The 9,807-nt window shown below is 41.7% G+C and overlaps 1 long non-coding RNA gene across 1 annotated transcript in view; it reads right to left on the bottom strand.

The window, feature by feature from the left end:
* Positions 1–1,330: 1,330 nt before the first annotated feature.
* LOC141409035 (uncharacterized) overlaps positions 1,331–9,807 on the bottom strand; it is a 183,575-nt gene continuing 175,098 nt past the window's right edge. The window contains exons 4-7 of the long non-coding RNA XR_012427145.1: positions 6,991–9,428; positions 5,479–5,737; positions 3,831–3,923; positions 1,331–1,532 (exon numbers count right to left, since the gene is read on the bottom strand). This is a non-coding gene — a long non-coding RNA (uncharacterized lncRNA). The remainder of the gene's footprint in view (positions 1,533–3,830; positions 3,924–5,478; positions 5,738–6,990; positions 9,429–9,807) is intronic.

Here is a 9,807-nt window from a genome sequence, read left to right as displayed (position 1 = left end):
CTGACATCCCTACTACTGAGCTGCAAGGTTTAGAAAAGGGAGTGGAGAAGGAAGATGCCAACTATTGAGCATCTACTGTATGGAAGCACTGTGCTAGGTGCTTGCACATACACTGCCATATTAAAACATAAGCTGAGCAAAAACCTGAAACCAGAAAAGGAAACTGAGGCTGTGTGTGAAACACTCGCCTTGGATATGGATATCATTGACTCCTCCAATAATAGTAATGCATAGAATGCTCTCTGAGAATGTTACTGACATTTGATTGTTGATACTCCCTCTAAACCTTAAGCCCTGGAGAACTGAAGATTGGCCCTAATAGTGAACAGCAAAACCAGGGAAGGACACTAGCATGAATCCTCTGAGAATCAGTGAGTGATCATTATTTCAAAATTCCACTCTTCAGTTCTTTCCTGAAAGCATGATTTCACTATAATATGTAAAGATTTAAAAAAATAGATGTCAGCCAGGCACGGTGGTTCATGCCTGTAATCCCAGCACTTTGGGAGCCAAGGCGGGTGTATCACCTGAAGTCAGGAGTTTGAGACCAGCCTGGCTAATGTGGCAAAACCCTGTCTCTACTAAAAATACAAAAATTAGCTGGGCATGTTGAAGGGTGCCTGTAATCCCAGCTACTCAGGAGGCTGAGATAGGAAAGTGGCTTGAACCCGGAGGCAGAGGTTGCAGTGAGCCGAGATCATGCCACTGCACTCCAGTCTGGGAGACAGAGTGAGACTTTATCTCTTAAAAAAAAAAAAACCCAGAAAGAAAGTAGATGTCACCATGTAGGATTTTGTTATCAGGGACCTTATATACCCAGGTTAATTATCTTTCAAAAGATCAGGGGTCTCTTTCTGGAGGACATGGGCATACTGCTGTATTTGCAGTATGTCCCTTCCCTACAAATGGGGTACAAATACTCTGTAAACTCAAGGCCACAAGCCACATCCAGACTCCGACATGGATCTAAGCATATGCCATGTATATCTCAGGCACATTTGGCAAACAGATTATTTATGGGACTTGGCAGAGAAGTCTTTCTCAGGGTTTTTAGTCACAGTCTTCATGACAGCACCCACTGTGACATTGAGCAGGTAAAGTGAATAATAATACATGCAACTTGGAAGGTCAATTCTTGCTCATATTTCTAATTACTAAATACACCATAATTGAGGGCCTCCCTGTAGAACAGTGTCCTGCTGTGAAGCTAGACTGTTCATTATTCAAAGTTGTTCTTTTGTTGCAGGCAACAACAGCGACACAGCACATGTGGAAACCCTATAGCTATTATTAGCTAGAGCATCCTTTTTTCAAAGAAAATAACACAAGGTTTTTTGGCTTCTAGTACTTGTTTCTTCTCTTTTTATTTAAGTGCCATCTTCACTGTTAGAGTTCACTGCGAATCTCAACGCTCCACCAAAATATAACTTTATCAAGGATCATCCTTTAGTATTATCTTAATTGGTTTGTTTCCCTTCTGACTAAACACTTTTCCATGAGGAAAAAGAAAATCATGGGAATCTCCATTTGATCTAAAAGAGAAGAAACAAAATTTGAGGTTGCAGAAATAGAAACTCACAGCATAGAAGTTTCTATAGGCTCTCCCTAGCCAAAGTTAAACTGCTGACAGCTGTTGTGAGACCTCGGTTCTTGTCTTCTTAGCTTAAAATAATTTAAACAAGAGACACACAGCAAAGGAGATAGAGTGTAGAACAATTTGCTGCAGAGGAAAAAAAAATATTTTGAAATTTAGGCGCAGGGCTAGGTGCAGTGGCTCACGCCTGTAATTCCAGCACTTTGGGAGGCCAAGGTGGGCAGATCACCTGAGGTCAGGAGTTTGAGACCAGCCTGGCCCACATGGCAAAACCCCTTCTCTACTGAAAATACAAAAAATTAGCCAGGTATGGTGACATGTGTCTGTAATCCCAGCTACTCGGAAGGCTGAGGCAGGAGAATCACTTGAACCTGGGAGGCAGAGGTTGCAGTGAGCCAAGATCACGCCACTGCACTTTAGCCTGGGCAACAGAGCCAGACTCCATCTCAAAATAAATAAATAATTAAAAAAATTAAAGTCAGGTGCAGAATGGACAGTACACCCTGAGAGAGAGAGAATAGAGGGTAGGCTGCTCATAAGGCTGAGACAGCATTGATTATTGCTGGAGAAACTCCTTTTATGGGAATTTACATGATTATTCATAAGGAAGCAGGAAGAGGTGTTACTAGTAAGCATGTTCTGGGTGGTCCTCTGGGTGCACATGCATAGTACCTGTCTATGCTTGTTCATACATTGCATGTCTCATTAGCATCTTAAATCTCCCCTAAGGGGTGTGTTTCTCACTATTATAATGAGCAAAGGGTCACTGTGAGGACAGGTAAAATCAAAATGCATATGCCCTCTATGGGGAAAATTCCCTACTGAAGGTAGCTTTGCTTGAATGAGCTCAGTTACAATGTGAATGCTGAGATTTGTTTTGTTGATTGTATGATCACCAAGGTTGCTACATCCCAAGAACATGGTTACTTCCTTGAATACCTCTCCTGCCTCAAAAGTGGTTGTAAAAATGTTAATATAAGAGAAACGTGGCCATCTAACTGAGGGGCACATTAAGTGTATTACTCAACTGTCCTTCGCCAAGTTTTCTAATAAGGTCTAAATGGATAAACTACATAAATAGCAAGCTTAAGTGAATATATTATTTTTATAGCCTGTATGGTCACTAGAACACTTGAGAGTCTAAATTATTGCATACTAATCCTAAGACTCTTCAAAGGATGGCTATAGATCCCTTGTCCTTCTATTTTAAGTCTTTGATTACAAAGAGCACTATTACCCATGGCCATGTTCTAAGAGGCTTCTCAGCATCGTATTCAGTTGTTTGGTCAAAGTTCCACACAGCAGGAGACAGTTCTCCCTCTCTTTCCTGAACTGAAAAGAATGGTGTTGCCAAAGTGTAGAATCTCTAAAGCACAAGAAATCTGCATCTTGATGTGGAAGTCATTAGGGCTGTTCCCAGATACTCCAGCATTCCTGTTATAAACTGCATTCCTGAGTTTATAAATTCCTATGTTGAAATCCTAACTTCCAATGCAATAGTATTAGGAGGTGGGGCCTTTTGGAAGGTAATTAGGTTTAAATGAGTTCATGAGGGTGGAACCCCCATTATGGGACTATTGACCTTATAAAAAGAAAAAGAGGCTAGAGTTTACTCGCTTGGCAAGACAGCAGCTGAGTACTAGCCAGGAAGAGAGACTGCACCAAAAACCAAATCTGCTGGTGCCTTGGTCTTAGACTTCCCTGCCTCCAGGACTGTAAGAAATAAACATTGTTTAAGCCACCCAGTCTATGGCGTGCTGTTAGAACAGCACAAACTGACTAAGACATCCTCCTTCCAAGTGCACAGTGGGACTGCATTTTGTTACTTCTTTATAGTTAAATATGGCTGTGTGACTCCATTTAGCTAATGCAATATGAACATGATCCCTGAGAGCCAGTGCACGATTTGCTATGTTCTCTCCTCCCTGCTATGATGACCTTTATACCCTATGCCAGGATGGAGCCTCTGCTGCTTGGGGTCTCTGAGTGACTATACTGAGTAGACATAAAAGCTGTCACATGACAGAGGCATCAACTTTTATAGTGCTAAGCTACTAAGATTTTGGAATTATTTGTTACTTCAGCATAACTTAGCCTATCCTGACTGATACAACAACATCAATTGTTAACTTCTCTTAAGAAGAGAAACTAACTGTATTAATCTATTCTCACACTGCTAATAAAGACATACTTGAGACTGGGTAATTTATAAAGGAAAGAGGTTTAATTGACTCACAGTTGTGCAGGGCTGAGGAGGCCTCAGGAAACTTACAATCATGGCAGAAGGGAAACAAACACATCCTTCTTCACATGGTGGCAGCAAGGAAAACTGCGGAGTGAAGGAAGAGGGAAAGCCCCTTATAAAATCATCAGATCTTGTGAGAACTCACTCACTATCACAAGAACAGCATGGAGGTAACTGCCCCCGTGATTCAGTTACCTCCCACCGGGTCCCTCCCACAATGTATGGGAATTATGGGAACTACAATTCAAGATGAGATTTGGATGGGGACACAGCCAAATCATATCAATAATCAATGGTATGACTATGACCAATATGAATAGGATAATGACTACTGACGCCTCATCAAAAAACATGTTCCCCAGTTGTGGGTTTTTTGTTTTTTTTTTTTTCCCCATGAATAAGAATGGATTTCATTGACCAATTCACTTTCTTCTATTTCTTTTCAAAATTAGCAGCACAAATTTTTGAGACTGGAGATATCAAATAGCACTGTAGTCTGTAGTTCTTCTTCCCCATCTCCAACTATCAAAAACATGCTTCAGCCTTCCAGCTCCATATCGTGAAGCCTTCTGATCCAGAGACAGTTACCACTTCAGAGTTCTTATGTACAGAGTTAATACCTCTCCCGGAATTCAGCATATTCACTAGTATTGTAAATATTTTGTGCCTGGCTATTTAGCATTCTTCACCCTCTGGACACAACATTTTCAGGAGTCACAGAGATTGAGGGGAAACATAATCAAATGCACATTATTATTCCAGGAGAAAAGTCTGTCTTAAATTTCTGACTCCTCTTGTCTCCAAGTGAGCTATTCTGGAGATGTTAGAATGAACCCCAAAAGGTCCTATTTCTGTGTTTTCCCAAGCCTACAGCAAACCTAAATCACCTATTCCAGGCTTTCTTTCTCATCCTGTTCCACAATTTCTCCAGAGTTAAAGTAAAGCCAAAGCCAGTTTATCTTCCAACACCACAAAAAGTCAGGAAAGAGTAAACTGCATCTACTTCATAATATAAAATATCCCAGGGCTGAGGGTGGTGTCTCACTCCTGCAATCCTAGCACTTTGTGAGGTTGAGGCAGGAGGATTTCTTGAGCCCAGGAGTTTGAGACCAGCCTGGTCAATATAATGAGACCTCGTATCTAAAAAAAAATTTTTAAATATTAGCCAGGCATGGTGGCATGTGCTTGTGGTTCCAGCTACTCAGGAAGTTGAGGTGGGAGGATCCCTTGAGCCCTGGAGGTCAAGGCTGCAGCGAGCCAAGATTGTACCACTGCACTCCTGGGCAAGACCCTGTCAAAAAAATAAATAAATAAAAGCCCCTACATTTTCCTCTGATATTATTTATCATATTAGTTCTGCTTCAGTCCTACTTCAAGTTTTGGTGCCTGTATTAAGCCCAGGAGAGAGAATAGAAAAACAATACTTTTCTTCTCTTTGCTTCTTTCTTGGAAGTACATTGTTTCACTTCTTTACTCTCCTGCCCTGCTGATTTTGTTAACATTTGTGGGTATGTGGGTTGGTGAAATGTTTGGTTGAATAGTGTCCCCCACCACACCCCCAAATTCCCAGAACTTCAGAATGTGAACTTATTTGGAAATAGGGTCATTGCAGATGTCGTTTGTTAAGCTGAGGTCATACCGAGTAGTTTTAATCCAGTATTTCTTGGTGTCCTTATAAGAAGACGTGAAGAGAGCCACAGATGGAAAGGCATAGAGGGACGATGGCCAGGTAACGTCTGATGTAAAGGTTGAAGCTATGCAGTTGCAAGCCAAGGAATGCCAAGAATTTCCAGCAACCACCAGAAGCCAAGAGAGAGGGATGTTCAGACTCTTTCTCCAAACCTCCAGGAAGGAATCAACTCTACCGACACCTTGATTTTGGATTCTGGCATCTAGAACTGTGAGAAAGTAAATTCTTGATATTTTAAGCCACCAATTTGTGTTCCCTTGTTACAGCAGCCCTGGGAAAGCAAAACAGTGTCTTTTAATTATGTTCTCTCTACTGCTTCTCAAGCTGTTTGGCATTTTTATAATGAGTCTGTATGCAATGATCTCACATGTTCCTGCATTTTAAATCTTAATGCTTCTCAAGCCTCTGCCCTGAGTTGAGCAAAATAGGATATGAGGCCCGGACTCTTCTTTCTCCAAATAGAAATGCATCAAGATCAGAAACAATATCTTGTTCACCTTTTAATCTCTCCTCCAATACCCTGTCAGAACCTAGAACAGCACTCAGCCCAGAGCAGGGCCTCAAAAGTATTTAAGAAAATTATAGAACTAGCACTAGACATTATTCCCATTCTTCTCTCATCTCGTACCAAACAGTGATTTAGAATAACTGAATCACCAAGTATGTTAGTGTTGGCTCACTTCATGGCCAATTATCAAACAATAAACTGGGTCACTTTAACAGTCAATCTAAGTCAGTCCATCCACATATGGATGCCAACTATTCCACGGTCCATTAACGCAGCTCCCTTCAATGATTACATCAGGGCAACCAAATGAATATCCAGTTGCCAGAGCCAGGTTTGGGGCATCTGAAGTAACAGAACATCATTAATCACTGAGGACAGAATGAGAAACCTCAGATCTAAGAGGCAAAAGTCAAAGCTAAAACTATCCTACCGATCTGAAAGAGTGAGACTCCATGTGCACATGGTAATGTCATCCATGACTGGGTACACATGCCACATCCCTCAACAGAATTTCTGTTTATTAATTTGCTATTAATCTTAATGAGTTGACTGGCAGGTGAAATATCTACTGGATTCCAGGTACACTCCATTTTCTTTCCAAGCATAAGGCAAAGCCAATTTTCTCGATTGGGCTGGGAAGGAGTCCTAATTACCTAAGAACCAGCACATTCCAATCTTAGAGGGACTAAGTCTCTCTGTATTGGAATGCAACCCAAACACAGTTTTCTGTTTCATGAACAAAGAGAAAGCCAATGAACATCTTCTCGAAAACCACTTAATGCCTGGGAGTTTCTCCAGTCAACTTTGCCGTTTGAAATCATACTCCTTACAGGCAACCAGTGGTGCTCAAAGCATCTCTTTCAGCATCCATCTTCCTACTTTGTGATGTTTGGGGTATGTTTTAATTAGATCGGCTACTTTGCCATTCCTTTAAGTATTATATCTTGAGGTACCTGTTGGCTTCTTACGGGTCTCAGGAAGACAGTTCCATTTCTTAGAGGTAGCTAGGAAATATATAGCTGCTTTCAAAGTTCTGTCGCTTTCTGGGACAAGCAGTTCATCTTCTTTTTTCCTCTCCGTGGCTAGTCATTAAATGTTGAAGGTCTTGGCTAATTCTGGGTACTCTAATCTGCAGTGAGTCTGAAAGAAGGGAAAGTCAACTAAAAGCCAGACTGAGGATGTTCATGTACTCATTTCGGGAATGGTCTGGTCACAAGGGTAGAATAACTGACTGTCTACACTAGGCTTCAGAAAAGGTCTTGAACTTTTCAACATTTTCCCCACAGATTATCTCTGAAAATGCAAACCCCCTGGGGGAGATAACCTCCCTTATCAGGACTTTTTAAAAAGTCCATCGCAGCATTGATCAGGGAACTGAAGTGATAATTTTCATAGAGACAGGACAAACAGGGCCCTAAAAGTACCCTGTTAGGTTCACACTGCGGAGTCAGAAAGAATCCAAAGAGCTTAGAGGACTGGATCCTCAGTCTCTGAGGAGACAAAATACCGTTATCTCTATTTCAGAGATAAGACCACTGAGTCCCCGGGACTAAAAATGGTACCCTATTGAACACCAAGAAGGCACTAGATGCTTGAAAACTTTTTATGAGCAGAGGATAGACTAGAACAGAAAAGGGCGAGAGAAGGGTGCCTAGCTTCATGATTTGCCAACTTGTCTCCACTCTGTGAAAATGCCATACTACCTGGGAAGCTGACCCCTTAGGCCAGCAACAGTTGGGGCTGTGAAGACCAAAGAGGTCAGAGAGAGAGGTTTGGATGGAGACGACAAACAAGGTACAGAGTCAGGGACATTGAGGGCTCTGAATATCTGGATCCGAATGCTGAGAAATGATACAAGTCAGAAACAGAAAATCAAATGCCCCAGGTTCTCACTTATAAGTGGGAGTTAAATAATGTGTACGCATAGACAAAGAGTGTGGGCTGATGGACAGTGGACACTCAGAAGGGTTGAGGGACAAGAGAGGGGAGAGTGATGAGAAATTACTTGATGGGTACTATGTACATTATTGGGGTGATGGCTACGCTAAAAACCAAGATTTTGCCACTACATAATATACACATGAAACAAAATTGTATCTGTACACCTTAAATTTATATAAATCCTAAAAAGAAATGGGAAAGAGAAAAGTCAAAGCTTTCCTCCCTATTACTTGGAAACTGGCTCTAGTATTGATTTTATTCCTGCATTCAGGATAGATCATTTGATGAGTAGCTGGGTAAAAGAGTAGCCCAAAGGAAAACAAAGCAGGGTAGAAAATGAGCAAAGCCAAAGATTTTCTGTGTAAAATTCAGCATTCCAAAACCTTTACAGTAACATTCCAGGTCAGATAATCTGCGACGCCCCCTGGACCTGAGCCACCACACCATGATTGACACAGCCATCTGTTCAGCTACTGGTATCTGTCTATAAGGAACAAAAGAAGCATGCAAACGATGGCGTAAGCAAAGATTTGTTTTTGTCACAAACAAGAAATGCCATGCTGTTTCAGTGACTCAGTGGTTTTGGGCCAATGTTGCTGCAATTCTCTTGGCTTTCTCTTGGCTTTCCCATGGGTTTGTAAGATGGCATCAGCAGCTTCAAGGTTCAGATCTCAAACTGTGTTCAAGGGCAGGAAGCTGAGCATAGGGCTAGAAGGTTTTCTGTGACTTCCTCTTATCAGGGAGGAAAAAATTTTTCCTGGAAGGTCCAAGCAGACTTCTTACATTCTCCCTAATCTATACCACATTCCCATCCTTAGACCAGGAACTACATCTACATTCCCTAAAACTAACAGAACCCCATCTGATGCCTGTCCAAAGTGGGTTACCCTTGCTCCATGCAAAAGGCAAGGAAGATCAGGGGCTGGCACTTTTGGGGACTGTACCTTCTACCGTTAATGGAATCCAGGTAGACTGAGTGCCACTGGATCAGAGCAGAGCCATCAAGGCCAGCATAAGCAGGAGGCTGCTGGGGCTGCCAGTCAAGAGAAAACATTCCGTCCCAGGCAGGCATCCTCTCTAAATTTAGAAGCAAGAGCTAGCCTTTCCAGAGGGTTCTTTGAAAATGTTGGAAAATTATAATTAGACTTTGTGCTTTTACCAAGCCTTTTGTCCCAGGAGCTCAGGGCACTTCTCTGCATCATCTCATTAATCTTCACCATGCCATTTGAGGCAGCCAGCATCTATTGTCATCTTTATTTTCAGGATGAAAGAACTGAGATGTGGAAACAGGTCAATGGCTTGCCTAGTGTCATATACTCAGTGAGGCACCAGCAGCTGAGGACAGGACCAAAACTTACCACTGAAGACCCGGGGCAAGTACTTGGATGGCATTTACTTACCCAGAAAGCATGACACTTGCAAGGTGACTTGACAGAAGAATGTCAGAGCTCTGTGCAAAGAGGTGAGAGGAACAGAACACAAGCCATGATTCATTATCCAGGGAACCTTGGGCAAGTCACTTATACTTTCTGAACATTTTCTCATCTAAAAAATGAAAGTAACATCTACCACATCGAATTGCACTTGGCTGTTTCAAAGACAAAATAAGTGTTTTAAACAAAACCATGTGACCTAGGACATGTTATAAAATCTAAGTCAATATAAGGCATTGTTATTTGAGAGGATTTGTAGAACCAGCATTTAAAATGAGCCTGCAGCTGTTGGCTCACAATGAAAATCCTGAATTGCAACCAGACAATTACAGAAAATGCATCCTAGGAGATGACCAAGAAGTTCCTTTTTGCCATTCAATGTGCTATGAACATTTT

This window comes from Macaca fascicularis, chromosome 18 (genome assembly GCF_037993035.2).
Source record: "Macaca fascicularis isolate 582-1 chromosome 18, T2T-MFA8v1.1".
NCBI classification, from domain to species: domain Eukaryota; kingdom Metazoa; phylum Chordata; class Mammalia; order Primates; family Cercopithecidae; genus Macaca; species Macaca fascicularis.
Note: the sequence above shows the minus strand (reverse complement) of the source record. Positions and strands in the feature narration are given on the sequence as shown.